This window comes from Paramormyrops kingsleyae, chromosome 4 (assembly GCF_048594095.1).
Source record: "Paramormyrops kingsleyae isolate MSU_618 chromosome 4, PKINGS_0.4, whole genome shotgun sequence".
Lineage (NCBI taxonomy): Eukaryota > Metazoa > Chordata > Actinopteri > Osteoglossiformes > Mormyridae > Paramormyrops > Paramormyrops kingsleyae.
Window position 1 is genome coordinate 8,499,255 of NC_132800.1, and position 26,173 is coordinate 8,525,427.

The following is a 26,173-nucleotide window of genomic DNA, read 5'->3' on the forward strand; positions in this document are numbered from 1 at the left end:
AGTGGTGGCTTTGAGGTGGCGGAGTACGAGGCGCTCAAAGGACTTTATAACTACAGGCGTCAAAGCAATGGGTCTGTAGTCATTTAGTCCTGTTATCTTAGGTTTTTTTGGTACTGGGATGATGGTAGATGTCTTGAAGCACGCTGGCACATGGCATGACTCCAGTGAGGTGTTGAATATTTCTGTGAACACAGGAGTCAGCTGGTCAGCACAGTGTTTTAAGGTGAACGGGGAGATTGAGTCTGGACCTGCAGCTTTGCGGGGGTTCAGCTTCTTGAAGACCTTGTTAACGTCCTGCTCATGAATATGAAGAGGAGGGGTGTGAGGCTTCAAAGATGCCACACCAGCAGTTGGTGTGGGGGAGGTGGTCAGTGGTGGATGTGAGGAGCCACGGGGGATGGTGAAGTGTGAATTGTCCAGTTGTCTTTCAAAGCGGCAGTAGAAGACGTTTAACTGATTAGCAAGGTGCAGGTCATTGACAGAGTGGGGGGCTGTGGGTTTGTAGTTAGTAATCTGTCTGAGCCCCTTCCAGACAGACGCGGGGTCGTTGGCTGAGAACTGGTGTTGGAGTTTCTCAGAGTACAGTTGTTTAGCATTCCTCACCGCCTTGCTAAACCTGTTCCTCAGTTTCCTGTTCCTTGTTCCCACTTGTGAATGCTTCTTCCTTCTGTAACCTTAGCTGTCTGAGCTTAGCTGTGAACCAGGGCTTGTCATTGTTGTAACTCACCCTGGTGCGTGTTGGTACACAGCAGTCCTCACAGAAGCTGATGTAGGATGTTACAGCCTCTGTGTACTCATCCAGGCTGTTGGTAGCAGTCCTGAACACATCCCAGTCGGTACAGTCGAAGCACGCTTGAAGGCTCTCTGCAGTCGTGTTGCTCCAGGCCTTTGTAGTCCTTGCTGCAGGTTTCTTCAACTTAAGTTTCTGCCGGTATGAGGGGATGAGGTGCACCATGACATGGTCAGAGTGGCCCAAAGCAGCACGGGGTACGGCGTGATAAGCATTGGGGACTGTGGTGTAGCAGTGATCCAAGGTGTTTTCCTCTCTGGTTGGGCATTTGATAAACTGTTTGAATTTTGGGAGTTCGTTGCTGAGGTTTCCTTTGTTAAAGTCGCCGAGGACAATAACTAGAGAATCCAGGTTTGTCCGCTCCACACTCTGTATCTGGTCGGCCAGCGTGCGCTGCGCGTTTTTTGCGTCCGCTTGTGGTGGAATATAAACACCGACTAGAATAAATGACGCGAATTCGCGAGGGGAGTAGAAGGGTTTGCAATTTATGAAAAATGATTCCAGGTCGGAGGAGCAGTGCTGAAGAATCACAGACACATCATTACACCAGCCGTTATTTATAAAAAAGCATATTCCGCCACCTTTTGATTTGCCGGAGAGTTCCACGTCGCGGTCTGCGCGTAGAAGCTGAAAGCCGGCAAGCTGCAGCGCGGAGTCTGGAATGAGTCCACACAGCCACGTCTCAGTGAAGCACAGGACGGAAGATGCGGAAAAGTCATGGTTTCTCACCAGTAGCTGCAGCTCGTCCAGTTTGTTGCACAGTGAACGTACGTTGGAGAGGAATATCGCGGGGAGCGGTGTGCGGAGTCCCCGCCGGCATAGGCGCATGAGCGCGCCGGCGCGTTTGCCTCTCCTCCGGCGTCTCGCAGCTTGAGATAAGGTAAGAGCACCTTTGACAAGGATGTCCAAGATTTTGACTGGAGAGACCAGAAAAGTTGGTAATAAGTCCGCTGGAGTAGTTTTCCTGAAGTTCAAGAGCTCTTCTCTTGTAAAAGTGCAGCAGGAGACTGAATTTACAAACAGAATATAGCAAAACAGTGCGCACCAACACACCGAGGCAACCATCCGCGGCGCCATCTTGAAATCGATTGAAATCCATTGTTAGGGGCTGACTTTTTGTGTGCCAACAATTTTCTAGTGGATGTTAAAAATAAGCGCCTGATAAATGCCGAGACTTTTTGCTCTTTCCCTTGCACACTCAGCGGGGCTGGCCCTTCCAACCTGTCTGGTGTTTCTGCTTCGGCTGATGTTTTCCAGCGTCTCCTGACGGAGTTTGCCACCCTCACCACACCCACCTTTTCCGCATCCTCGGCGAAACACGGCGTGGAGCACTACATAACCACAGCAGGCCCGCCAGTGCATGCCAAAGCAAGGCGCCTAGACCCTGAGAAACTGGCTGTCGCCAGGGAGGAGTTTCCCACATTGGAACATTTGGGGATTGTTTGGCGTTCTGACAGCCCCTGGTCTTCTCCTCTCCATATGGTGCCCAAGCCTGGGGGTGGCTGGCGCCCCTGTGGGGACTATATATGCCTTAATGATGCAACTACCCCTGACCGGTACCCTGTTCCGCACATCCAAGATTTCTCTGCCCGTTTAGCAGGCACTCTCATTTTTTGTAAGGTGGACCTGGTTAGGGGCTACCATCAGGTTCCAGTACACCCCCAGGACGTCCCTAAGACCACTGTTGTTACACATTTTGGTCTGTTGGAGTTTCTTCAGATGCCTTTTGGGCTCAAGAATGCAGCTCAGACTTTCCAGCGTTTGATGGACAGTGTTGTGCGGGACATGCCTTTTCTGTTTGTTTATTTAGATGACATTTTAGTTGCCAGCACCAGTTTGGATGAGCATTTGATTAATCTTCGGGCATTTTTTGCACGTCTCAGTGCTCACGGGTTAATTGTGAATGTTACCAAGTGTCAGTTTGGTGTCCATTCTGTTGATTTTCTTGGCCATTGCATTACCTCAGAGGGGGTGGTGCCTCTCCCAGAGAAAATTGCTGCTGTTCAGGATTTCCCACGGCCAGTCACGGTCAAATCCTTGCAAGAGTTTCTGGGAATGGTTAATTTTTACCATCGTTTCATCCATCGGGCTGCCCACATTATGTGCCCCCTATACTCTGCACTGAAGGGTGTTTCTTCTAAGGTGGTGGTTGAGTGGACTCCGGAGCGGTGTCAGGCATTCCATAATGCTAAACAGGCTTTGGTAGATGCTACGTTGCTAGCTCACTCCTTGCCAGATGCTTCCATCGACATTACTACAGATGCTTCTGATGTTGCTGTGGGTGCAGTACATGAGCAACTGGTTATTGGGGAATGGCAGCCGCTGGCCTTTTTCAGTCGCCAGTTGCGCCCGAGTGAGCGCAAGTACAGCGCTTTTGACTGTGAGCTCCTTGGCCTGTACTTAGCTGTGCACCATTTCCGCTTCCTGTTAGAAGGGCGCCCATTCACTGCTTTTGTGGATCACAAACCATTGGTGGCCGCTACGAGTAAAATTTCGGACCCTTGGTCTGCACATTTCTGAATTCACCACTGACATGCATCATGTTGCTGGCAAAAACAATGTGGTGGCTGACTGCCTTTCACGTTCAGTGGTTGGTTCTGTCCACCTGTGGATTATGCACTAATGGCAGCGGACCAGGCAGCTGACAGTGAGATTCAGGGGTTGCGGTCTGCTGACACTGGTCTGCAGCTCCAGGATGTCCCCTTTAGTGATGCGTCACTACTTTGTGACGTCTCAACAGGAACTGCGCGGCCCGTTGTGCCGCATGGCTGGCGACGCCGGGTGTTCGATGCTGTCCATAGCCTTTCCCATCCTGGCCGCAAGGCATCACAAAAGCTGCTTTTCGCTAAGTTTGTTTGGCGTGGGCTGAAAAAGGACATACGTGACTGGGCCGCTTCATGCCTTGCTTGTCAGCGCTCTAAGATCCAGCTGCACACCAAAGCTCCCCTGGCACATTTTGCTGTCCCGGTGTGTCGATTTGATCATGTCCACGTGGATCTGGTTGGTCCGTTGCCACCATCCCGTGGTTACACGCACCTTTTAACGATCATTGATCGGACAACCCGCTGGCCGGAGGTGGTACCATTAGCCTCCACGGCAACGGCAGATGTGGCTCGGGCTTTCATCAACTCCTGGGTCTCTCGTTTTGGGGTGCCTGCTGACCTGTTGTCTGACCGCGGACCACAGTTCACATCCAAGCTATGGGGTGCACTTGCCCGTGAGCTAGGGATCACTCTACACCACACCACCGCTTATCACCCGCAAGCTAACGGGTTGTGTGAGCGCTTTCACCGCTCTCTGAAGGCTGCCCTTCGTGCATCTCTTCAGGGTGCTTACTGGTCTAAAAGGTAGCCATGGGTTTTGCTGGGTTTGCGGACCGCTCCGAAGGCCGACCTGCAGACTTCCTGTGCTGAGTTAGTCTATGGACAGCCCTTGCGGGTACCTGGTGACTTTCTGCCAGATGCGTCAGTTCCTTGGTCAGCCTCACAGCAGCGCTCCGCTTTTCGGGACACTGCGGCTACTTTTGGTCCAACACCCACGTCGCATCATGGTTTTCCGCGTTCTCATATTCTCCCGAATCTAGCGGATGCTCAATTTGTTTTTATTCGGCATGATGCCCATCGCGATCCTTTGCGTCCCCCCTACTATGGGCCTTTTCGTGTGCTGCAGCCTGGGGACAAGTTTTTTGTTTTGGAAATGGGTGGTAAGGCTGACCGTGTTTCTGTGGACCATTTGAAGCCGGCCCATTTAGATTTAGATGCCCCAGTGCCACTCGGCCAGCTGCAGCTTCCTCATAGGGGTCGTCCGCGCGGCTCAGTCCCGTCACTGGCCCTGGCCCCAGCCCCAGTTGTGCCTGCTCCTGTGGGTGGTACTCCGCCCGCTCCTCCGCTCTTATTCGCACTAAGCCGCATAATTTATGGCTAAATTATTAATGAGGCTTTGTATCAGAGCATGTGAGCGGAGTGGAGCGGTGAGAATTTCCGCTCCTCACCACAAGGCTGTTGGCTCCACTGCTCCTCCGCTCTAATTCGCACTAAGCCGCTCCGCTCAACACCGCTCCTCGCTCCCCTAAAATTTCCTCCCGCTCCAGTCAAATCGCTCCACGCTCGCTCCAGTTTAAAAGAGGGACAAATAATCCGCATGCCTTACAAAAGTCACCTTAAACCGAAGCCTTATGTCATAAAGAAATATGAGCAGCGGCAACATTGCCAGTCAGAACAGAAAATATTTATTTTTAAGCAACTTATAGGCAACAACGGACAGGTTTGGCAATGGCATTCCACACAAAAATAGGCTTAAAAATAAAGGAATCAGTGGGCTTAATAGCCTAAAGAATATACAGGCACATTTTAAATTCCTCAATTTTTTTCTGTTGATGCTGCTGCTGCGTCTATAAAATAAAATTTCACTGACAGCGTTACGTGAAATTAAGAAAAATTCTATTAGACCTACTTTGAATGACAAAACGAATTTGATTGCCAATATTTACTTTATAGGCTTTTATACTTTAATTTACTTTATAGACTTGATATGCTACAACCATATAAAACTTGCTCACGTTTTGCTTTGGCTTCCGCCTGTTCGCGTAGCACTCTCAGATTTCTGAGAAAAGTGATTCCAAAGTGAATCTTTACTCACTGAAACAGTTTCACCACATTGTTGTTCTTGCTGTACATTCTTGTCATCTATATGTTTGATAAGAATAGTACACTTGTATGATTTATCAGTTTCCTTTGTGAAATACTTTGCGAATTCCATCTCAGCCAATTTGTGTAACAGTCTTGATAATTTTACAGGTGAATTCTGGGTAGATCTGGCCACGCCTCAGAGTCGTAGTGTGAGCGGTATCGGAGCGAAACTGGAGCGAGACAGAGCGACCGCTCCAGCCTTAATTAAAAAACCGCTCCGAGCTCTGACCAAATTCCGCCCGCTCCGCTCCTTGCTCACGCTCCGCTCCACTCCGCTCACATGCTCTGCACTGGACCATAAGACGCATATAGTTTTAGAGGAGGGAAATGAAGAAAAAGACTATTCTGAACAAATAGTGTCCTAAAATATTTTATGTCAACCATCCTTACCTGGCCACATCCCTCCCCCCTTTAATGGCGCTGATGGAGATGTATCTGGATCGCGTTTCACCGCTGCGTTGTTCAGCAAATTACCATGCTAATGCGATTTGAATACGCGCTAATGCGGCTATTTAGAATGTAAATAGCTATCTTCGGGTGACAGCGGTACTACACGCCCCCGATGCAGGTAAAACAAAGTAAGCTTAGGTGACATGGTTTGATTTTTTTTTTATTTAACATAATTTTGAAAAGAAGACAGATTACGGATTTAGCCAGCGTTTTTTCATGATTCTACATTAAGATTTCAGCGAGATATAAACTGAAATAGACGCGAAATGTACGCTGCGTCACCGACAATGCACTCGAGCCCAGATCGAAGGTTAAAGCATGTGAGCAGAGCAATATTCGGACCATATAAGACGCAGTGACTTTTTCTCCCCACTTTTCGGGGAGAAAAAGTGCATCTTATGGTCCGAAAAATAAGTTAGGTCTTTACTCTGTTTCCCCTCTCTGCCTTGCTTTCTGTTAAATGTCTTAAACAAATATTCTAATGCATTACAGTAGTGGATGGTGTCTTGACCCTCTTGGATCCTAAACCACAGTCATTAGAATCTGTTGTGAGTATTGTATTTAATCATATACTTTAATACACTGCAATAACTGTGGGTTTTATATTCATCCATCCATCCATTATCTCCCGCTTATCCGAGGTCGGGTAGCGGGGGCAGCAGTCTCAGCAGGGAAACCCAGACTTCCCTCTCCCCGGCCACTTCATCCAGCTCCACTGGGGGAATCCCGAGGCGTTCCCAGGCCAGCCGAGAGACATAGTCCCTCCAGCGTGTCCTGGGTCTTCCCCGGGGCCTCCTCCCAGTGGGACATGCCCAGAATACCTCATCAGGGAGGCGTCCAGGAGGCATCCTAAGCAGATGCCCGAGCCACCTCATCTGACTCCTCTCAATGTGGAGGAGCAGCGGCTCTACTCAGGGCCACCAACATGTCTGCATCTGGCTTTGTGCTGGCCCATGTGTGGGCCACCTCTGGCAAACCAAATCTGGGCCATCAAGGGGCCGTCATTCATTGCGGTATGTGGGCCGGGTGTAAGCGCATAGTGTGGGCCAGATCCGGGCCATACCAATTTTGCTATGCGGGCCCCACACTGTACAGAAATGAACCACTGGCAAAGTAACGCAAAGTGATACACATAGACTGTGCAACCGTAAGGGCTTTAGAGCGACGTGTGTTCTTAGAAATGTAAGGTTCCAATAGCTGACACAAATATGTAATACTGCGTCAACTAAATCTATAGTGCTCGTACAAATAATCATCCGGAAAATGCAAAGGATCTATCTTGGGCCAAAGAACTTGTGGAACCTGTTGCCTTAAAGCTCTATGAATGACCCGCACTCCCTCATCAACTGGATTATGAATAAACAGGCACGCCATGGTTATTCATGTAAAAGCCTTCAATGCATTCCTTGTCATTTTATACTTTCTGAGTAATTGGAATCGCCTGCATGTCATCTGTAATAATTTTATATTGGAGGGTCGATGTGTGTGAAAGAGGGAGAGAACAGCAGCAGAATAATCCCAGCCCCGCAGAATGTTGTGCTGTGACATCACATGGCTTGTCCAATCACAATCATCAAGCTAAGCTTCACAGCTAACCTGCCACGGAGCAGGCTTGTCCAAGAGCATATGTTGACATGGTAACTAAGCGGAGCTTCAGGTTAGCCTCGTTTGTTGAACCGAATTTGGAAAAATTAAGCCGGGATTGTCGAAATAAGCCTGGCTTTTGAGGTTAGCTCGCTTCGTGGAATAGCCCCCGGGCCAACCCGCTAAAGCGACCGTTCACACAAACAAAACACCTAACCATCAAACACTGCATTCACGCTTTGCTCAAACACGACCAGAACACCGCCACTGCCAAACGATCGTGCCTGGCCGACACAAACCCCTCTTAGGAATAATTGCAACCTACCTGTGGATGACAATAAGGAGACGCGAAACTTTACGTGTTGCTCAAGATGATCGCAGTTTAATTCTGCCGATGGTTGCGCTAATGTTTCCCAAGCCACCCACTGAGACGCGATGGCGCCATCCATTGGTGTGGTGGTGAAATGGTCACGTGCAGTCAGCCACAATAGCTCCAATTAAAAAATATAAAACTGGGGTGGCTGTCCACTAGTAACCTCATATCAAAGCTAATCTGCAATCCCATTACACTAACAGGACCTACTGTAGTAGCACTGCAGAAAACTGTATAACACATAATAAATGCTGAAACAAGGGTCTGAGGGCAGACCCTCTGTATACAGCACACAGTCTTTCCATATAGTCTCACCCTCACGTCCTATATGACATTTTTGCCTTTCAGAACACGTGCCTGTCTTATAATAATTTCTGCATCATACCAAACATGCAGCTGCTTTATTATGTGTGACAGAAAAACAAGTCAAACAGTTCAGAAATAAATTTGACATATTTGCTTCACTTGCATGTATTTTTAATCTCTGAGCTACAATGATTCTTTGTAAAGACCAACTCTGAATTGTTTTACTTTTAAGTCATGTTTCTAAAATAAGATTCCAGATGATATTGAACTGTTTATTCCTGTAAACAGCAGGACAAATGAAGTCAGTAGACAGATTGGAAGAGCATGGGGGGTCGTGAGGTCGCTGGAAATGGGTGTGTGGTGCTCCATCTTTGCAAGAGGACAAAGGTCCAAGTCTTTAGAGTCCTGTTGCTCCCTGTCTTGCTGTATGGCTGTGAAGCATGGATCAGCATCAGCTCATACTCCCCAACCTGACCTCACCTGACCTGAATGTAAAGATTATTGCCTTTGATGGTACGTACTGGCCCTCACTGTTTTCTACAGCATCTGTCCCTCTCAGGTTTTCATTTCGGTTTGGCTGTGAAGCTGCAGGAAGTAGCTGTGTCACATGTATAACACAGGAAAGCAGGCAAGCTGAAGGCTTTATTTTTTAAAAATGTTCTACTTTGGCTGCAATTGCAGTTCAGAGCAACTAGACATTGCCAATAAACTGATGTATTTTGAGCCCATGTACTGTTGGTCTTGCTGTGGTTCCTCAAAGTCCATCTGTGTCTTTAGCTCTTCATGATATTAGATATCTGACTGATACACCTGCTATCTCAGCACTCCTGAGTGTTGGCTTTGAATGTGACCATGATTGTGTATGTTTGGAGTTTGCAGGCTTCTTCTGATCACATGGCATTTCTCCAGGTTCCAGTGCTCTGCAGTGGACTGACGTGCTATGGAAAGTTTTCCTCACTTTACACTGTGTGCTTCCAGCATTTTGATAAATGATAAATAAGAATGATGAAACAGAGAGGGATCTTTGAGGCAACAGGAAGATCCAACTAATTTTTGTGTCTTATTAGCACTGTTCTCAATAGACTCATAATAATGGTCTGATTATCTGAAGGAATAAACATTCAGCCTTGTGGTTTTGTCACTTCCAGTTTAAAGTGTCCACTCCCCCTTCGCTCTGCCTGCTGTATGTGAGAATAGAAACCACAGAGACAGTGAAGGTACAGAGGATGAGGAAGTGAGTGTCACTTTCCAGAGATCTAGGCTCAGTGACACACACACGTATGGATCCTCTGATGCTCCTGTTTCTTCTCATTGCTGGGCTCACAGGTGAGTGTCACTCATTACAGTGGAACTGAGTAGAGATCTCTCTCCTGCTCCTCCACATACTGTCAGGTACAGTTTGGAGATAACGATGGAGATCTGGTCAGAAAGAACTGTGAAATGTCAATTCTGCAAAGATTCGTCTGCTTTGCATAACATTGTCTCTGAAATTGTGAATAGTTTTTGAATTCTTGTGGGTGTTTTGTATTAAAACACATGTAATCACTATGGTTACTATTTCAGAAATGATCAATGTACCATGTATCAGGTTATTGATATTATAATTTTAATATCTATATATTCAGGGGCAGGTCTCTGTTTATCAGGGGTCAAGATCAGCCTCAAGCCCAGTTTTCTATGTGCATTTTTGGACTGAGGATGGTCATACACATGGCAACTTGTGTTCATATTACATTTACCAGTGGATGCAGATGGATGCAGTCGGTGCCTATGGCAGTGATATTCCACCAGACCAGGAGAGAGCAGATGTGTTGCAACAAACAGAAATACACGCAGTGTAGTGAAATGGGTAAAAATTTTAGGAAAAATTTTAAAGTTGTTAGTAGAGGTTCAGGCAGAATATTGTTGCATTTGAAAATATACTGCACTGCAATATATAAAATATATATGTGCATAACTCCTCACCTCTTACCACAATTTTTCTTCCTTTTCTCATTCTTGGTTGACTCTGCTCTGTGAAACTCAGTGCTGCCACAAACTGGAAACACCTAGTCAATTATCTTGCACAAGCGCAGTGGACGTGCAGTGATGTGCATGATTTCTGCCAGACAAAAAATCTGGGCTACATGTGTATTGTCTGCAGCCATCTGGCATAAACGTCTGATGATGAAATTTACATCAGCTCACCCAGGACACAACAAAAAGTGCACACAGAAAAGTAAAGTTTCAATTGGTCTTCAGGGCTTGAGAATAGACCTGGTTGTCTTTCACTCTGCAGTGACCTTGGAGAGCTAGTTAACCTCTAGTTGGTAGAGAGTGGGGGCAGCGTGGGAGCCTCACACCTCCAGGCTTGTGGTTTAGGTATCCGGCCCAGCTCTCTGTGGGCAGCTGGCATGTTCTTCCTGTATCTGCACTGGTGAGCTCGCTGATTTCACATCTAAAGATGCATGGTTCAGGTGAATTGGTGCCTCTAAAAGTGCCCATAGTGACTGTGTGAGTGTTTGCCCTGTGACAGACTGGCATCCTGTCCTGGTTGTTCCCCTGCCTTGTGCCCAGTGACAGACTGGCATCCTGTCCTGGCTGTTCCCCTGCCTTGTGCCCTGTGACAGACTGGCATCCTTTCCTGGCTGTTCCCCTGCCTTGTGCCCTGTGACAGACTGGCATCCTGCCCTGGCTGTTCCCCTGCCTTGTGCCCTGTGACAGACTGGCATCCTGTCCTGGCTGTTCCCCTGCCTTGTGCCCTGTGACAGACTGGCATCCTGTCCTGGTTGTTCCCCTGCCTTGTGCCCTGTGACAGACTGGCATCCTGTCCTGGTTGTTCCCCTGCCTTGTGCCCTGTGACAGACTGGCATCCTGTCCTGGTTGTTCCCCTGCCTTGTGCCCTGTGACAGACTGGCATCCTGTCCTGGTTGTTCCCCTGCCTTGTGCCCTGTGACAGACTGGCATCCTGTCCTGGTTGTTCCCCTGCCTTGTGCCCTGTGACAGACTGGCATCCTGTCCTGGTTGTTCCCCTGCCTTGTGCCCTGTGACAGACTGGCATCCTGTCCTGGTTGTTCCCCTGCCTTGTGCCCTGTGACAGACTGGCATCCTGTCCTGGTTGTTCCCCTGCCTTGTGCCCTGTGACAGACTGGCATCCTGTCCTGGTTGTTCCCCTGCCTTGTGCCCTGTGACAGACTGGCATCCTGTCCTGGTTGTTCCCCTGCCTTGTGCCCTGTGACAGACTGGCATCCTGTCCTGGTTGTTCCCCTGCCTTGTGCCCTGTGACAGACTGGCATCCTGTCCTGGTTGTTCCCCTGCCTTGTGCCCTGTGACAGACTGGCATCCTGTCCTGGTTGTTCCCCTGCCTTGTGCCCTGTGACAGACTGGCATCCTGTCCTGGTTGTTCCCCTGCCTTGTGCCCTGTGACAGACTGGCATCCTGTCCTGGTTGTTCCCCTGCCTTGTGCCCTGTGACAGACTGGCATCCTGTCCTGGCTGTTCCCCTGCCTTGTGCCCTGTGACAGACTGGCATCCTGTCCTGGTTGTTCCCCTGCCTTGTGCCCTGTGACAGACTGGCATCCTGTCCTGGCTGTTCCCCTGCCTTGTGCCCTGTGACAGACTGGCATCCTGTCCTGGTTGTTCCCCTGCCTTGTGCCCTGTGACAGACTGGCATCCTGTCCTGGTTGTTCCCCTGCCTTGTGCCCTGTGACAGACTGGCATCCTGTCCTGGCTGTTCCCCTGCCTTGTGCCCTGTGACAGACTGGCATCCTGTCCTGGTTGTTCCCCTGCCTTGTGCCCTGTGACAGACTGGCATCCTGTCCTGGTTGTTCCCCTGCCTTGTGCCCTGTGACAGACTGGCATCCTGTCCTGGCTGTTCCCCTGCCTTGTGCCCTGTGACAGACTGGCATCCTGTCCTGGTTGTTCCCCTGCCTTGTGCCCTGTGACAGACTGGTATCCTGTCCTGGTTATTCCCCTGCCTTGTGCCCTGTGACAGACTGGCATCCTGTCCTGGTTGTTCCCCTGCCTTGTGCCCTGTGACAGACTGGTATCCTGTCCTGGTTATTCCCCTGCCTTGTGCCCTGTGACAGACTGGCATCCTGTCCTGGTTGTTCCCCTGCCTTGTGCCCTGTGACAGACTGGCATCCTGTCCTGGTTGTTCCCCTGCCTTGTGCCCTGTGACAGACTGGCATCCTGACCTGGTTGTTCCCCTGCCTTGTGCCCTGTGACAGACTGGCATCCTGTCCTGGTTGTTCCCCTGCCTTGTGCCCTGTGACAGACTGGCATCCTGTCCTGGTTGTTCCCCTGCCTTGTGCCCTGTGACAGACTGGCATCCTGTCCTGGTTGTTCCCCTGCCTTGTGCCCTGTGCTGCCTCAGATCAGCTCCATGCTCCCTGTACTGTACTGACTCTGTACTGGATCAGCATGCAGGAAATGAATTACTGAGCTAAAATATATTTCAGTATACACTGCATGTCTGTCATAAGTCAAAAATAACAGAATTAAATATGTTTATAAATACAGCCTGAGTGTTAAAGGGATGTGAGCCCATTCACTCTCCTCACTGTGCCTTATTACCACTGATTTAAGGTCCTGGTTTTCCTCCCAGACCCTAAAGCTGGACTGCCCAATGCAGGTTTAATTAATGGGGGACAGTACAATCCATACCCCCAACCCTTGTTCAGCAACATTGTAGACCCCTTTCTAAGCCCCCTATCCCTGGTCAGTAAATGATGTGGACCTTGGCTCTGTGCCCCTGATGGGAATGATAGCTGAGTGCCCCTCCCCTACAACACACCTGCTTTGTTTTCCAGTGTCTCTCCCTTGTTCTTATGGCAAATTGACAGTCTTGTCATCCTGGTACAAGTGATATACAAACTGATAAACTAGTTTAATCATTAGAAATACTGTGATGCCAGAAATTCACTTGTTTTCCCCACAGGTGCTGACAGTGTGTCATCAGTGGGATCGATGTCAGTACAGAGTGGAGGATCTGTCACCATCCCATGTTTCTATGAAGACAGTTATAAAACACGTGTGAAATACTGGTGCAGAGAAAGTGATGGGAGTTCATGTTCTCCCATAGTACGCACTGACTCTCCACAGAGGAAAGATGGAGTGTCGATCAGAGATAATCTCACAAAGCAAGTCTTCACTGTGACCATGAACAATCTGACAGCTGGGGACTCTGGTTACTACTGGTGTGGTGTGGAGATCAGCAGAGGTTCACCTGTGATAGCTTGGGTTTACCTGTCAGTCACTCAGGGTAAGATGTCTGTACTGCAGACTGTAGCCAATGAGATGCTCAGTATGTAACATGTCATTCAGTCAGAAAGGAAGGACATTAACACAAACACAGGAGAAAATATTCTATTTAAATATTTTAACAGTTCCTTCACTTCATATATACACTCACCTAAAGGATTATTAGGAACACCTGTTCAATTTCTCATTAATGCAATTATCTAATCAACCAATCACATGGCAGTTGCTTCAATGCATTTAGGGGTGTGGTCCTGGTCAAGACAATCTCCTGAACTCCAAACTGAATGTCAGAATGGGAAAGAAAGGTGATTTAAGTAATTTTGAGCGTGGCATGGTTGTTGGTGCCAGACGGGCCGGTCTGAGTATTTCACAATCTGCTCAGTTACTGGGATTTTCACGCACAACCATTTCTAGGGTTTACAAAGAATGGTGTGCAAAGGGAAAAACATCCAGTATGCGGCAGTCCTGTGGACGAAAATGCCTTGTTGATGCTAGAGGTCAGAGGAGAATGGGCCGACTGATTCAAGCTGATAGAAGAGCAACTTTGACTGAAATAACCACTCGTTACAACCGAGGTATGCAGCAAAGCATTTGTGAAGCCACAACACGCACAACCTTGAGGCGGATGGGCTACAACAGCAGAAGACCCCACCGGGTACCACTCATCTCCACTACAAATAGGAAAAAGAGGCTACAATTTGCACGAGCTCACCAAAATTGGACAGTTGAAGACTGGAAAAATGTTGCCTGGTCTGATGAGTCTCGATTTCTGTTGAGACATTCAAATGGTAGAGTCAGAATTTGGCGTAAACAGAATGAGAACATGGATCCATCATGCCTTGTTACCACTGTGCAGGCTGGTGGTGGTGGTGTAAAGGTGTGGGGGATGTTTTCTTGGCACACTTTAGGCCCCTTAGTGCCAATTGGGCATCGTTTAAATGCCACGGCCTACCTGAGCATTGTTTCTGACCATGTCCATCCCTTTATGACCACCATGTACCCATCCTCTGATGGCTACTTCCAGCAGGATAATGCACCATGTCACAAAGCTGGAATCATTTCAAATTGGTTTCTTGAACATGACAATGAGTTCACTGTACTACAATGGCCCCCACAGTCACCAGATCTCAACCCAATAGAGCATCTTTGGGATGTGGTGGAACGGGAGCTTCGTGCCCTGGATGTGCATCCCACAAATCTCCATCAACTGCAAGATGCTATCCTATCAATATGGGCCAACATTTCTAAAGAATGCTATCAGCACCTTGTTGAATCAATGCCACGTAGAATTAAGGCAGTTCTGAAGGCGAAAGGGGGTCAAACACCGTATTAGTGTGGTGTTCCTAATAATCCTTTAGGTGAGTGTATGATGAATCAAATTTTAGTTTTAATCAGTACTATAAATGAGATCTGTGAGAAGTAACAGTGTCAGTCTATATGGGCTACTTCAGGGGGTTAAATATGATAAATAATATGTTAATAAATGTCTATTGGTTTAGTTTTAATGTATTAAAAATAAATTCATGAATTTCTATGAAAAGCACAAATACAGTATATTGCCTAAAGTATTGGAACACCTGCTTGTGTGTGTAAACACATGAACATTAATGATATTCCATTCTTAGTACATAGATAATAATATGGAGTTGGCCCACCCTTTGCAATTATAACAGCTTCAACTGTTCCGTGGAAGGCTGTCCACAAGGTTTAGCAGTGTGTTTATGGGATTTTTTGACCATTCTTCCAGAAGAGTATTTGTGAAGTCAGGCACTGATGTTGGACGAGAAGGCCTGACTCACAGTCTCCACTCTAATTCATCCCAAAGATGTTCTGTCAGGTTGAGGTCAGGGCTCTGTGCAGGCCAGTCAAGTTCCTCCACACCAGACTCGCTCATTCATGTCCTTATGGACCTTGCTTTGTGCACTGGTGCGTAGTCATGTTGGAACAGGAAGGGGCCATCCCCAAACTGTTCCCACAAAGTTGGGAGCAAGGAATTAGCCAAAATAGCTTTGAATGAGTTCCTTTCACTGGAACTAAGGGGCCACACCCCACCCCTGAAAAACAACCCCAAACCATAATCCACCAAACTATACACTTGGCACATTGCAATCCGGCAAGTACTGTTTTGCCAACCGTCAAACCCAGACTCATCCATCAGATTGCCAGACAGAGAAGCGTGATTCGTCACTAAAGAGAACACGTCTCCACTGCTCTAGGGTTCAGTGGTGGCGTGCTTTACACCACTGCATCCGACATTTTGCCTTGCGCTTGGTGATGTAAGACTTGGATGCAGCTGCTCAGCCATGGAAACCCATTCCATGAAGTTCTCTACGCACTGTTCTTGAGCTAATCTGAAGGCCATAAAAAGTTTGGAGGTCTGTAGCCATTGACTGCAGACAGTTGGCGACTTCTGCACACTGTACGCCTCAGCATGCGTTGCCCCCACTCTTTGATCTTACGTAGCCTACCACTTTGTGGCTGAGTTGCTGTTGTTCCCAATTGCTTCCACTTTGTTTTAATATCACTCACAGTTGACTGTGGAATATTTAGTAGCGAGGAAATTTCACGAAAGGACTTATTGCACAGGTGGCATCCTATCACGGTACCATGATTGAATTCACTGAGCTCCTGAGAGCAACCCATTTAAAAAAAAAATGTTTGTAGAAGCAGTCTGCATGCCTAGGTGCTTGATTTTATATGCCTGGAAGTGATTGGAACATCTGAATTCAAATGATCTGGAGGGGTGTCCCAATTGTTTGGCAATATAGTATATATAAATTAGCATGCTGTGAAAGAGCATCAGCTTGGCTCTGTTATTGATGTTTGAAGTATTTACTAAATAATCAATTATGTATTACACTATTTAACTTTTACAAATACAGTGATAATAAATACAGCAATTAATCTGAACAACATTTGACATTGCGAAGTAATGTAACCTACAGTGGACTGGCACTGACTCTGTATGAATATGTGTATAAATGGTGTAAGAGGGAGTGAGTTAACCAGCTTGGTGATTTTCATACTGTCCCTGCAGGTGTGTCCACAGTGAGCAGGGCGACTGTACAGAGAGGAGGATCTGTCACCATCCCATGTCCCTATGATGACAAATATAAAACAAGTGTGAAATACTGGTGCAGAGGGAGTGACTGGAGTTCATGCACTCCCATAGTACACACTGACTCTTCACAGAAGAAAGATGAAGTGTCAATCAGCGATGATTCCAAAAAGCAAGTCTTCAATGTAACCATGAACAATCTGACAGCTGGGGACTCTGGTTACTACTGGTGTGGAGTGGACACCAGCCGAGGTTCAGCTGTGGGAACACGGGTTTACCTGTCAGTCACTGAGGGTAAGATGTCTGTACGGCAGACTGTAGCCAATGAGATGCTCAGTATGTAACATGTCATTCAGACAGAAAGGAAGGACATGAACACAAATATTTTAGAAAATATACTATTTCAATATTGGGGACTTCTGTGTTGAACATGGAGTGAGTAGGTATAATTTCTTTTTATTGCTTTACTTGACCTGTGTTATCTTTGGTCTGTAAATACCCTAAAGGTGGAACATATGAACATACAAATTCCAAAGGAGGGAGTCACCCTCAATTTGATTTGATTTAATTAAAGTTTTGATTGTATGAGGAATGCTTTGGAAGTTTACCTGCGATTTACCTCAGCTGGGGAAGATCATCTAAGATTTGGGGTTAAATGTTTTTTCTTGTCCTTATATGAGAATGTTCTGGGTATTACCATGGCAGCATCTCCTTTTCAGTGTCATAAAGGGACCAAACTCATTTTTCATTGCATGTGCTGACATGCAGCTTGTACCCTCAGAGTGTTTTGGGTCACAGGCTGTGAATGTATTTTTTTATGGCTATTGTAGGTGTTGCTGTAGGAGGCCATCATGTGAGGTTTATATCTTAGAAAGTAAAGGGGCTTAATGGATCTTTTAAAGGAAATTGAGTTTTATCTTGTCTAAAATGATTAAAGGTAGTCTATATTTTTATGAGATACATATTTACGATTGGAGGATCATGGATGACTCTGAACTGTAAGGTACACAAATGGTGGGGGATTAATACAAGCTAAGGACACAGATGATCAGAATCATGCAGTTGTGAGATATGCCGGGATGTGCAGATCTCACTGGTGCTATATTGCTCCCCCCTCAAAGGTTAACCATCCCGGTGAGCACCACTCCCAGTCCCCACTTCAGTTCAAAAGTGAACCCCAGTGGTCCACTGGCAGCTGCCGGGGCGTCACCTCCAACGATGGAGGGCCGTCAGCTCCAGACGCTCGTGGGCACAGGGCTTAGTTGCTGCCTGGCACTGGTGTGCCACTGACCCTTCCTTTTGCATTTCTTAGGGGGATCTGGTATCCCTTCCAGGGGGTCCTCCTGGTCAGGGAACACCACTCTCAATGACTCTCACAGTCAGGCCCCCTTCTCCAGCGACAGCCAGCACATAGAGCAGCCGGGGACGGCTAACAGTGCACCTTCGTCCTGGTCCTGGCCTTCTTTATACCCCGCTTAATGGGGCCCTGATGTTGTGCGGCAGGCTGGTCCTACTTCAGGGCCTCCTGCTCGCAGGGTCTAGTGACCCTGGACAGCTGCTCCTACAACACAACACGGGTAGCCTCTCACAAGCCTGTCAGACAGGATTCCTCCTCCCACCACTCATAGAGGTCTGCCTTCAGCTAGGTACACCCACTCGCGGTTCCGCATTATGGCCACCGTCTCCTGCAGCTCATAGGGCTTTTGGGCCAGCTGGTTTGCCAAACCGTGACACGCCTCCTCCCGGCTGAGCAGCGCCATCTCGCAGCCCCGGAATGCCACCTCTGCTGCCTTGGCCAGAGACGCCTAGTGGCTGCCTGGTGGGCTTCTGGGCAGTGACATGCCTGGTGCCCTTATTTCCTGCAGCAGGTGCAGCAGGTGCAGCAGGCGAGCTTCATGTCGCTTGTCCTCCACCTGTGCCTTCACTTCCCAGCTGACTCGAGGTTCGCCAGACTGGAGCAGACTTGCCAGATGATGTTGTAATCTCCCACCCCAGCAACGCCAATGGGATCGTTTCTGGCGACCCGTTTGTGACACCAATGTAGTGCTGGGCAGACCAAGGCATCGCGAAAGCAATAAAGAACAAGGAGACTTGCTTGCTGGGGAGAAGTTCTGTTAAGTTTTGGATTGCCCCGGCGAAGACAGCAGTATGGACCAGAAGATTATCAAGGATGCACGGATGTGCATGCAGATCTCACCAGCGCTACAGTACTTAACACTCTCATGTCTATAAGACCATTTCTCAAAACTGTTCATGCATATAGCCAACTCTATGGATTAGCTGCAAAAGCCTGTAAATTACCCACAGCGATTAAGTCATGTCTCAAAAGCCAATAACTCCACCAATGAATTAGTCAGTGCCGCCAAAACAAAAGTACAATCAGCTTCGTTTTAAGCATGATAGCCAAACCGCTGAGACATGTTGTCAAAACGTCAGTGTGAGTACACTCCTGAGCTGCAGGAATCTGAATGATAATCAGTTCCCACTTTCTCATTGTCTCTAAATGATCACTTTTCTTTAACAAACTGAAATCACTCGCATGCACATGTAACTTTTTTAGATCTTAAGACACAGTACTATATGCTATGTGCATGAACTGGTTTGAGAAACAACTTATAGTCTTGAGACTGTTGAGCATCTTTCATGAAATGTGCCAAAGAAATTGAGAAAAAGTATAATAAAATTATTATTCTCAGCATCACTTTAAATGTCCAGGGATTTAATCACCTTGATTATACCTCTAATTAATTACTCTGTATCCAACCACATCCTGTATTGAATATGTTCATTATTCATGTTTGTTTTAGCACCTTTTTATGATTCTTTAATAACTGACAGAACAGGGTTTTTTGTAATTATAATAAAAACTATTATATTTTCTACAATTCCACTTTCCACTTCTGTCATTTTCTCAGAAACCACCACAGCTTCTGCTGCTGTATCTACCACCAAAATGGTCCTACAGACAGTCTCAGTGCATGATGAGGAAGGAGGGAATAATGAAAAACAGAAGTAAACATTCAACAGCATTTACAGTAGTGTGTTGGTCCAGCTAGCATTGTTTATGTGATCACACATAATGTAAAGCTTCAATGATATTTATGAGAATATTAGCATAGTTTTTCATTTTCAAATTAGAATATACTTGAGAAGGCATCCCATCCAGGGTAAGTTCCTGCTTTGTGCCCTATGCTGCTGGGGAAAGGCTGCAGGTCTGTTTGGAAAATGGATGGATGAATGGATGGATGGATTCTACAAAGCAGTGTAACATGTTTATTGACCATAGTAAAGCTGGCAGTTAAAATTCTCCAGCTATTTTTATATTCTTTGTTAATTTCTCCTGTTCCTCACATGCAGCCTGTGTAATAGATCAGATGTGGCTGAACCATGTTACTATAAAGCATGTGAGACTTTACTGTTCAAATCCACCCTCTTATTCAGCTCCTTGGTCCAGCTGGCTCTGTATGTAGGACTGGGCTTATTGGTGCTGCTGTTGATGGTTATAATTCTGTCAGAGTAGATTCACTGCATTGTTCTTCAGGTTTAAATGTGATACGTGTGAGTGACAGACACACTGATGTATTATATGTCTGACAGGTGGGAGCAGGTTCTGGATGCTGCACTGAAAGCTGGGACTGGTGTGTTGTATCTGATTTGCACCATCATCGCCATTCAGCTGCACTGTAGCACCTGTAAAAAGAGGGGATCCAATCAGTGAGAAGCAGAGGGAGGGGCCAATACAAACCATGGGTCATAGGAAATTCTGATTAAATATACAAGCTTGGCAATCCTGTTAAAATGATTATCATACAGCCTCTGTTAGTTTTAAAAAATAATACAAATAAACCTTAAGGCTGTATCAGGTAAAGTTACTCTGTGCTTGTATGAAATGTGTCATTATATTTCAGCAGCATTTCAGTTTATGCTGTAGTAATTTTTTGTACATAAATCTCCCCAGATCAGAGGTTGCTGGGAGGCGGAATGACCTTTGTGGAGCAGAATGACTTAGCTGTAAAATAAATGGTCATGCTAACTGCAGTGAGGCCTCTCTCACATGGCCCTGCTCAGTCTGTCCAGTCATACCATGAGAGTCAGTTAAACACAGAGGGTTTGGTCTGTAGTGTTGGATTATCTGCTGGGAAGCTTTACAGCTGGTGCTTTGTATGGCTGATGGCCTCTTCTTCACAAGTGCTTTGCTGCCACCTGCTGGTTACATTCACACCTTTATCTTTCATTCTGCTTAACCTTCACTTGCTGTCTTATTGCTGTAGTACAGTGTTTCCTAACCCAGTCTTTGGGGAACCCCGGACAGTCCACGTTTTTGCTTCCCCTCAGCTCCTAGTGCACCTGTACCAGGTATTTGGTGTTCCTGATTGCCTGGGAGCTGTCCAGGGTTCCCCAAGGACTGGGTTGAGAAACACCGCTGTAGTATAAAGTGTTAATAATAATTTACTCATTAGTGAAAATTTAATTATTTGTTCTGATTTAATAAATGATTGATAAAGAGTTGGCTTGTTGTACATTTTGTATTTTTTGGAGTTATTAAAGTGATTAAAAATGAATAATTTTTCAAACTTAAAGTGAATGTTTTTGTGGTTTTCAGGTCACTGTCAGGATCCGTTTCTCCCACGTCTGTTTCCCTTGTTGGTCAGCATGTGTCACTGGTCATTCTATTTTATGTTGCCCTAGACTTGCTTGCTTCACAGGTCCTAGTGTGTTCTCCTGCTCCTCAGGCCACCATGTGGCTGAATTGGTTGAGTGTGCAGCAGAGAACCAAGAATCTTCCCTGTAGTTGTGAGTTTGAGGTTCTCCAGAGGCCAGCTTCATCTTTGTTTGAGTTTTTGTTTTTTTCTTCTTGTTGTTTTTCAATCATGTTATTTCTATACTGGTCCTTGTTTTGTATCTGTGTCTGGTTATCCTTGTGTGTACCTTCAGTAGTTTTGTAGTAATTTCACCTGTGTTCCATGTGTCTCCAATGTAGCCCTAGTTTCTAATGTTTGATTGATTGTGATTTCCCTCACCTGTTCTCGTCAGACAGGCTACACCTGTCCCTTAGTGAAGCCCCCATTATCATGTGTATTTAAGTGCCTGCCCTTGCCCCATTCTGGAGTTGTTCATTGTGTTTCTGTGTTTGCTCTTTGTGCTGCTTTAATTCTCATTTTCTACCTGCCTGTGTTTCGTAGTGGTGGGCGGATGAAGTTTGATGAAACTTTTGAGGCATTCTACTGTGCCAGAATGTGTTTGGAGTCTTCAAACCTGTTTTTCAAATACAGGGAGACACCAAGTGGATTTCAGCTATGTTTTGAGCATCTGATAACGAAGTCTCTGCGTTTCCATTGAATGATGTTTCTGATATGACAGCACGGTCTTATTGTGTTATGCTAAATATAATCTCAAATAATATGAAATCAATAAAGCAAAATGATTTAACTTACCACCGTGGCCACCTCAGCCCCAGTGATGGGCAAGCCCCCCCCAGCACCCTCGGGCTCTGTGCCCTCAGATGTCTCAAAGGCAGTGTGCATAGATGTATTTGAGGCAGGGTTGAGGAGGTCCTCAAAGTACTCCTTCCACCTCCGGGTGATGTCCCCAGGTGAGGTCAACAGCCCCCCTACTATAAATAGTAGGAACCAGGAGCTGCTTCCCCCTCCTGATACTCCGGACGGTTTGCCAGAACCTTTTTGAGGCCGACCGAAAGTCACTTTCCATGGCCTCACCGAACTCCTCCCACGCCCGGGTTTTTGCATCTGCGACCGCCCGAGCTGCGTTCCGCCTGGCCCGCCGGTACCCGTCAGCTGCCTCCGGAGACCCCCGGGCTAATAATTCCCGGTAAGCCTCCTTCTTCAGCTTCACGGCCCCCCTCACCTCTGGTGTCCACCATCGGGTACGGGGGTTACCGCCACGACTGGCACCGACCACCCTGCAGCCACAGCTCCGTACGGCCGCTTCCACAATGGAGGTCCGGAACAGGGTCCATTCAGACTCAATGTCCCCGACCTCCACCGGCATGCAGTTGGAATTCTGCCGGAGGCACGAGTTAAAGCTCCAGCGTACAGGAGCCTCTGCCAGACATTCCCAGCATACCCTCACTATGCGCTTGGGTCTACCAGGTCTGACCGGCTTCCTCCCCTGCCACCTGAGCCAACTCATCACCAGGTGGTGATCAGTTGACAGCTCTGCCCCTCTCTTTACCCGAGTGTCCAAGACGGAAGGCCGCAGATCAGACGATACGATTATAAAATCGATCATCGACCTGTAGCCCCGGGCATGTTCGTACCATGTCCACTTATGGACACCCTTATGCTCGAACATGGTGTTCGTTATGGACAAACCATGCATTGCACAGAAGTCCAATAACAGAACACCACTCGGGTTCAGATCAGGGAGGCCGTTCCTCCCAATCACCCCCTTCCAGGTTACACTGTCATTGCCCACGTGAGCGTTGAAGTCCCCCAGCAAAACGACGGAATCCCCCCGCGGCACGCCAAATAGCATACCGCTAAGGGAATAAAAGAAGGCCGGGTACTCCGAACTGACATTCGGCGCATAAGTGCAGATGACAGTCAGAGACCTATCCCCAACCCGAAGGCGCAGAGAGACAGCCCTCTCGTTCACCGGGGTAAACTCCGTTGTTAATGCACCGAGCTGCGGGGCCACCAATAGCCCCACCCCAGCCCGGCATCGCTCACCCGCCGCAACTCCAGAGTAAAAGAGCGTCCAGCCCCTCTCCAGGAGATTGGTTCCAGAACACAAGCCATGCGTTGAGGTGAGCCCGACTATATCTAGTCGATACCTCTCAACCTCCCGCACAAGCTCAGGCTCCTTCCCCACCAGAGAGGTGACATTCCATGTCCCGAAAGCCAGTTTTGTCAGCCGGGGATCGGACCGCCAGGGTCTCCCTTGGCCGCCACCCGATCCACAAAGCACCGAACCCCTGACATTCCCCCTGTGGGTGGTGGGCCCACCTGGGGACAGTCCCGCGTGCCTCTTTCGGGCTATGCCCGGCCGGGCCCCACGGGCCAAGGCCCGGCCACCAGGCGCTCGCCAACGGGCCCCTCCCCCAGGCCTGGCTCCAGGGTGGGGCCCCTGTGACCCTAGTCCGGGCGAGGGAAACGGGACTCCGTGGTGGCCGGGCCCCGGGGGTGGACGAGATCCGCCCGGAGTACCTGAAGGCTCTGGATGTTGTGGGGCTGTCGTGGCTGACACGCCTTCTCAACAGTGCGTGGAGGTCAGGAACAGTGCCGCTGGATTGGCAGACCGGGGTGGTGGTTCCCTTATTTAAGAAGGGGGACCGGAGGGTGTGTTCCAACTACAGGGGGATCACACTTCTCAGCCTCCCTGGGAAAGTCTATTCCGGGGTACTGGAGAGGAGGGTGAGATCGATAGTCGAATCTCGGATTCAGGAGGAACAATGCGGTTTTCGTCCTGGTCGTGGAACACTGGACCAGCTTTATACCCTTGCAAGGGTACTGGAGGGGGCCTGGGAGTTTGCCTATCCAGTCTACATGTGTTTTGTGGATTTGGAAAAGGCTTACGACCGGGTTCCCCGAGGTGCTCTGTGGGGGGTGCTTCGAGAGTATGGGGTCCGGGGTCCGCTGTTGTGGGCGATCCGGTCCCTGTACGAACGGAGCAGAAGCTTGGTCCGCATTGCCGGCAATAAGTCGGACGTGTTCCCGGTGCGTGTTGGGCTCCGCCAGGGCTGCCCTTTGTCATCGGTCCTGTTTATAATATTTATGGACAGGATTTCTAGGCGCAGCCAGGGTGTTGAGGGTGTCCAGTTCGGTGGCCTCCGGATTGCCTCGCTGCTTTTTGCAGACGATGTCGTCCTGTTGGCTTCATCTGCTGGGGATCTCCAGCATGCACTGGGGCGGTTCGCAGCCGAGTGCGAAGCGGCAGGGATGAGGATTAGCACCTCCAAGTCCGAGACCATGGTTCTCAGCCGGAAACGGGTGGTTTTCCCTCTTCGGGTTGGGGAAGACGTACTGCCTCAAGTGGAGGAGTTTAAGTATCTCGGGGTCTTGTTCACAAGTGAGGGTAGGCGAGATCGGGAGCTGGATAGGCGAATCGGAGTGGCGTCTGCAGTTCTGCAGGCGCTTAACCGGTCCGTCGTGGCTAAGAAAGAACTGAGCCAAAAAGCCAATCTATTGGTCCATCTTTGTCCCTACCCTCACCTATGGTCATGAGCTATGGGTAATGACCGAAAGAACGAGATCGTGAATACAAGCGGCCGAAATGAGGTTTCTCCGCAGGGTGCAGGAATGGAGTAGATAAGTGTCCTGGTCACTTATCTATCAGACATTGTCTTTAAGAACTAGAAGGACACGGAGATGTGAGTAAAAGGATTTTAATTGTGCCAAGACTTAATGTCATTTAAAAATGTGAAAAAACTTGGAAAAATTATTTATTCACCTGCATGATGGATCGCTGTTTTCTTTCTACAAACAATTTGATTCTTCAGTTCACAAACTGCATTGCTCACATTCCCAAAAAAGCACTGTGGATAGATGGAGATTCTGGGTCCAAAACCCGCTTCAGGGTGTCAGAAGTCATTAAGGGGTTAGTGAGGGCTCTCTCGCAGACATTTTGAGGCCTTAGGCAGACTCTTCATGTGTCTGCATTTCTGCATATTATGCCTGAGGGAATTACCCACAGATTATAGCACTGTGACATGAAACATGGGGTTACCAGGGAAGCCCCAGAAGTGTAAAAGGTAAACAAATCATTTCTTTTGGCTATTGCTTAATGATGCTTTTTAAAATATATAGTGAATTGATTACTTCGCAGGAACCTCAGTCCACTCTTTAGGGCCTGAAACATGATCGCATTAGGCAGTCGGTCCCATAAGTGCCTTAGTCGTGAAGAAAATGCAAATCTTAAAATAAAAATTCTCAAACACGTTTTGCCATTGTCAAGGTAACATGATATGTCGCTTTGTGCTGTCCCATTCCTATGTACACCATTTCAAGCCCTTGCTGTAGATCCAAACATACTGGACAGCTGGGCTTTGATCCACTGCCACACTGGCTTCTGCCATTTTACCAAAAACACTGATATGATTCAGTTTCTTTTTCTCTCACAGTCATTGTGTGTTTGTCTGTACTTTATGTACCTTGCTGCTGTATGCAAAATTTTCAACGGGATCAATTAAGTTCATCTTATCTGATTATATGATTCCCCAGATGATGTAGATTTACAGCAAAATGGTCACAGGATTTGAAACTATCATGTGGTATAAGGTGCAACATGCAGGTCTGTGCAATATGGACTGTGTCAGATTTAGCTTTTATAATATAGCTTTGGTTAAACAACAGATTTGATTGTTACATCTTATCTGATTAAAATTGAGGGATCTAGCATCACCCCTAACAACTTCCATCCATTGCATGGATATACATTGACCACTGCTGCAGCAAAGTGAATCACGGGACCCAAACCACAGCGACCACAAGCTGTCTCAACCCTGGAGTGATACACTAGCAAGGAAAGTCATTATTGGTTGTCCCAAAAGTCGCTAAATGACGCCATCGCCTAATTTGCATAATGTGCATGTAATTATAATGGACGCTGTAGGAGACAGGAATAATGTCATGGGAGAGACAAAAGCTGGTTAAAACACCCTAAACACCCTGCGGGCAACTACAAGGTTTACACACCAAAAGGTTAATTCAGCGTGATAAATTTATG

General features: G+C 47.6%; 1 long non-coding RNA gene across 2 annotated transcripts in view; it reads left to right on the plus strand.

Annotated features, from left to right (window-relative positions):
* LOC140588697 (uncharacterized) overlaps positions 1-20,995 on the plus strand; it is a 162,736-nt gene extending 141,741 nt beyond the window's left edge. The window contains exons 2-3 of one of the 2 annotated variants that reach the window (XR_011989874.1): positions 19,405-19,501; positions 20,087-20,995. This is a non-coding gene — a long non-coding RNA (uncharacterized lncRNA). Of the gene's footprint in view, positions 1-18,370; positions 19,502-20,086 lie in introns of those variants that run through there. The other variant, XR_011989873.1, reaches the window with a different exon arrangement.
* The last annotated feature ends 5,178 nt before the right edge of the window (positions 20,996-26,173 follow it).